Source organism: Nannospalax galili, unplaced genomic scaffold (genome assembly GCF_000622305.1).
Source record: "Nannospalax galili isolate Female #2095 unplaced genomic scaffold, S.galili_v1.0 scaffold11732, whole genome shotgun sequence".
Classification (NCBI taxonomy): Eukaryota; Metazoa; Chordata; class Mammalia; order Rodentia; family Spalacidae; genus Nannospalax; species Nannospalax galili.
Genome location: NW_008331533.1, coordinates 7786 through 13583, shown reverse-complemented (window position 1 = coordinate 13583; position 5798 = coordinate 7786).

The following is a 5798-nucleotide window of genomic DNA, read 5'->3' as shown; positions in this document are numbered from 1 at the left end:
TGAACACATGGGTTGTTCCTATCTTTTGCTGTAACAAAGAGTTGGGCAAATATAAATTTAAAATATATATATTTTTTTGTCAACATGTCCGTAAGACAGATTCCCAGAAGTGGGGCTGCTATGTCAAAGGTTAAATCTCAGCAGTAATGCATGAGTTGTGTTTACCACAGTGAGCTGTGCCAACTCACTGTGCTGATGGGAGCTCACACACGTGGAGTCTAATTGTCATAAATTCAAGGACAAAAAAGGTATCTTAGTATAAAAGATATCCTGAGGTCCTTTGAACCTGAAGTTGAGGAGGGTTTTCATACCAAGAATGAGCCATGATTTGTGGGAATGATTTTTATAGGAATCACAAATTGAATTTTGCAAGTTAATCATATGCTTTGAGATTATTTAGAACCATGTATTCAACCTGTTTCCTACTGTGCACTCAGCTTGTTTAAATTTAACTAGCCTTTAAGGAAAGTAAGATCTGATGTAATTCACCTTTACAGGCTAAGCTGAATGCATAGCTTTACTCTTACACCATGTTCCCTATTGTGACTTGTTATGCCCCTGACTCAGAACAATGTGTGTGCCCATGAATCCTTGCGATTAGGCAGAAGACCACTAGGCCACACTGAAAGCAAGGATAACATTGAAACAATGTACCCCACACTAGTGTCAAAAACAGCATGTGGACATAGGTTGATGATGTCTGTTTGTGTTTTTGTATGCTCTTCGGAGTCAATGGCCAGAAAATTAACCCCTTCCCTTGTAAACTCTGGTTAAAGATTCTTGGAGACAAAGTTCATCATTCCTTTCCCATACCCTGACTGGTGTGCTGTTCAATAAGTATAAGAGGCCAGGAGGCCAGGGCACTTCTGAGAGAAAGCAGAGCTCCTTAGAACAGATTGAGCTGCCTCTTGGTTAAGCAACCCAAAGAGGAAGAGTTTATGCAGCATGGCCACCGTGTTTTCTTCTTTAATCATTTCTTGATTCCCTCTCTACCTTTAAATGACCACCACAATGGGATAGAACTTCTGAACGCGAATGTTTATTAATACTTAATCCCACTGACAGTACTTTTTCCTTAACACATAACGAGTCTGCTCAGTGTAGCAAGCTAGAAGTGCTCTAGTAGGCTCTGAGGATAAGATCTCCCAGGACTGGAAACTCGAGGAGGTAGCCCCTTACTTAACCCCATCTGTCTGCCGTCTTGGTAGGCTCTCCGGGTCATGCCAGGGCCCAGTTGTTTTAGGAAGGAGATGATGTTTTTCACATACCTTCTTGCAACTTCAGCCACAGACTCCCCTAGTTGCCACTGAGAGAGGTAATAAATCGGGTGGGACTTAGCAAGCATCCTGCCCACAGTGAGGATAGTATGGTTCAGTGGGTAGAACTGGATCACTCAATGAGGCAACTGCTGTTGATCATAGCAGCTCAGTGAAGAACAGCACCTACTTCACCTTAGTCTAACATTTGTTTTTTCTCCAAAGACAGCTTGGTCTCAACTTGCCAATCCTGTGGCCCTGAAGACATCAATGCTTATTTAAAAGAAATATCTCATGGTTGGAGAGATGGCTTAGCGATTAAGAGCACTGGGTACTCTTGCAAAGGACCCAGGTTCAAATCTTAGCACCCACACGGTAGTTAACAACCATCCAGTTCCAGGGGATTCGATGCTCTCTTCTGACTGCCCTGGGCATTGCACAACATGAGTACACTTACATACATGCAGGCAATACACTCAAAAAATTAAAAATAATAAATAAAATATTAAAAAAGAAAAATCTCTTGGAAAATGAAGCATGGATCCTATAGGAGCCCATGATCTCTGGGAGACTAGTGTAGATGTGTGTGGGGTGCCCAGAAGCTGGTGGGTACACATACATGAGTTCCAAGGCCATGGCAGACCATGTCTTATGTCTCAATGGCTTATCCTGGAGTAGAAACTTTATGGAGTAGAACCCACCAAGCCAGACAGTGGGGCCTTTGAACAGTTATGGAAGCCCACAGGATGGCTGCCAGGTTCAGCTGAAAGACAGCATCTCCAACAACAGCACAGCTAGCAGGAAATGACAGAGTCAGCCTCTGAGTTTCTGTCTTAAGTCTGTAAGTGGCTGCTCTGTCCCGACAGACATGATAGGGAGCAACAGAAAGATTGTAGAAAGTGGTGATTCCAGCTGCATCACATCACTGTAGTGGTGCTGAAATGGCTGTTGGTCAAAAGCAATTACTAAATGGTTTTTTAAGTGAGATGTCAAGAATAATTAGTTTATGTTATGTCCTAGTTACTTTCTATTTTTATGATGAAACATTCTGACCAAAACAAATTTGGGAAGGCAGGGTTTATTTGACTTACACATCCTAATCACGGACAGGGCAGGGAGTCAGGGCAGGGGGTCAGGGCAGGAACCGGGAGGCAAAAGCTGAAGCAGAGAACAAGGAGCACTGCTTACTGGCTTATGTGGTTGACCTGTGTTCAGCTTGATTTCTTCTATAACCCAGAACCTGCCCAGGGGTGGCACCACCCACAGAGGGCGGAGGTGGGGCCCTCCCACATCACTCAACAATCAAGAAATGATCACAGACACGGCCACAGGCCAATTCGATAGAGGAATTTCCCCAGCTGACGGTCCCTCTTCCCAGGGGTATTAAGTTGACCACCAAAGCCACCATGGCATGCTAGGATTACTGGAAAGTGAAAAAGAATATATTATATCTGCAGACTGCTTGCTGCCAGCCAACCCTTCTTCCCCAAGACAGGCCCAAGAAAAGACTGAGGTAGGCGGGCAGCTGAGAAGCCAGGCAACTGGGTAGCCATGCCAGGTTAGTTTGAGATAAGAGATGTGGAAAGGCTTTTGCCCCTCATGGCTGCGTGCTTTGTTTACCATAGGCCCAGTGGTTGGGCGGTGGGAGTCAGTATTTTCCTGGGCTTTGTGTTCTTTTATCTTGTGTCTTGAGCGATCTTTCTCAAGAACTTGGTGTTCTTGGGCATCAGGAATCTGTGACACTGAAAGATTCATAAAGTTTGTCTTTCTCCACTTTAATGATAATGTTAAAATATATATGTGCCAGTAATAAATTTGAAAAAGATACGAAATACGTATGTGTGTATGTGTGCACACATATTCATAGCTTTCCTACCTACTGTCCTTTAAGGCTAATCATGGCTTTCTGTATTTCACACTGTACTTTTTTAAGCTAATAAAGGGTGTGTGGTGGCCTAAGACTGACTTGATAGACACAGAAGAGGAGGAGAGGTGGGGAGAGCTTGAGAGATGGAAGGGTGAGAGGAGACCAAAATTTTTGTGCAAAGTTAAGGACTTTTCAAACACAAGTATTATAACTACATAAAGTTATAGAATCCTGGGTAACGTAAGACTACTGAACTTCATTTTCAGGGAAGTTTGCAGAGGTTTTATGACTTGCTCCAGGTCACATGGGTAGAGAGTCAGGGCTGGAGGCTGAATTTGTATCTAGCTCTGTTTGGTTCCAAAGCTCTAAATCTTAACCACCTGTTATTGTCTCTCCAGTGAGGCAGGGATCCATGGGGACCCTGCCCTGCTGGATCAGATAAACAAGCCTACAGAAAGAAATCACAGAGAGGAAATAAGCCTTCCAAGTCATCATCGATATGAAGTAGAACTTGAATCCCCATGTGAAATGAAATCACAGAGCATATATTCTAAGCAGAAAAATCTATAAACTTAAAAAATTAATGCACCTTAGTAAGGCTCCGACCGGATTTCAAAAGAACAAATCTAGCCAGAGCAATGTTTTTGCGTTCTTGGAGTGGAATTACACAAGAGAGAGATGAAAAGGAGGAGTCTGGCCAGACACACATCAATTTCCAGGGAGCACGTGACTGAGTCTTCTGGGACATTTTCTGTGAATGAATACAGGTGAGGCCATGCAGACCCACCGGAGGCCAGGGGGAGCTAGCTGCCAGGGGAGCCACTGGCAGCCCTGGGCCATCAGACCACAGCATATCTTCCCAGCCCTGCATCTGTTTCCTATGTTGCAGTCGCTCTGCTTTGCCCTCACAGCTAAACCATGTTCCCATTAGGTCTTACGGGCCAAATCCTCTTCTCATCCACTCATCAATGCTCCCTTGTTGGAGTTCATTTATTTACTTATTTGTTTATTACTTTGTGTGTGTAGTATATGCATATGTATATGTGAGTGTGTGTGCCCATATCTGTACCAGCAAAGGCCAGAGATCAAAGTCAGGTGCCTTCTTCCACTGCTCTGTACCTTAAGTTTTGAGACAGGGTCTCTCACTGACCCTGGAGCTGACCTATTGGCCAGACTCAGTGCTCCCTTGGTCCCCTCCCCATTGTAATTTCATCGTTACGTCTTCTCTGTGCTCTCACAGCCATGTGACCTGTCTGCACCGGTTGAACAGAGACCTTCTTCACAAATGAATACTTGTCCACACTTGATTTGGCTTCTTTACTAAGACTGCCAATGCTTGGGGGCCAGTAACAGTTTCTTAGAGTTCTGCCCTATTTCTCACAGCACCGTGTCAGGAACTTGGCATAGATTAACGTGAGCTCAGTGCTGAGATAAGTTGAGGCACGTCAAAGCTGTGGGATTACACATCCTTTCAGTAAACCTGTATTAAATCGCTCTCTGTGCCTGGAACTGAGTTGGGTGCTTAAGGACACTGGCATGAGTGAGATGCAGCTCTAAGGAAACTTCTGTCTAATGGGGGACAGAAATGCAGCAGTGTGGTTCAAGCTCAATGTTTTCAAGGATGAGCAGGCATTTGTGTGATCGAGAATGGAGTGGGTTGTCCCAAGATTGAACAGCATATGCAGACTCATAGGCTGTAGGACAGCTGTTATCTTCAGGGAAACCGGAATAGACGTGTGCGGTGAGCTTGGCTAATAAGGGGTAATGGGAGACAGAGGGATGGAATGATCTGATACACAGGGAGCAGATGTAGGAGACTTGGAGAGGCAGTGGGGCCAGGCAATAGGCAGAATTAGGGTGGTGGAAACAAGCTATCTGGACTCCCTTCTAGAGGAAATGGGGGAAGGCACTAAAACATACAAGCTTAGAAATTTCTCTCTGAGACAAAGATGAGAGAGTTTGCAGGGATCAGATCTGCACAGAAACACGAACTTGAACAATTACGCATGTGAAAACCTGATTTCCTAAGAGCTAAGATCACAATAGCTAGTTTTAGAATATTGAGGGAAGGCGAAACGAAGAAGCCAGGAAGAAAGAGTTGTCCCTGCTACTCCTTCCCAAACTCTAAGCGACGCCATGTGGAGAAGGATGCTTTCCACTTGGGGGAACAAGGGGGAATTAAATCTGGGATGTAGAAGCTAGGCAGAGATCCACAGCCTCTGCCACTCTGGCTAGTGGCTCTTATTGAAGCTTGGATCCTTAGCTTTGAGGCCATGGAACTGCCTCCATTATACCTCCTGCCATTCTCAGCATCACAGCACAGTGCCAGATTATATCCACTGAGGGTAAAACAGAGACGTGCGTGCAGAACCAGACTTTGTGTTAGAACTTGGTGTGGGGGAGTTGAAACCCAATATTGAGCAGATCTCAACAGGTCCTATCTTTTGGCCAATGCCCATGGATAGAGCCTTTGGACCTACCATGCCAAAAGGAGAACTGTGGCCCTCAAAAGACAGACTTCTAGCTAGGATTGCCTGTGTCTGGTTGCAGCAACATGAGTCACACGAGCTGCACAGGAGTCAGGCCACAGCAGCACGATGCTTGGTTCTGTTCCTTGTCTTTTTGAGTTGTGGCTTTTGGGCACCAGCCAGCAGTACATTCTTGCTGGCCATAAA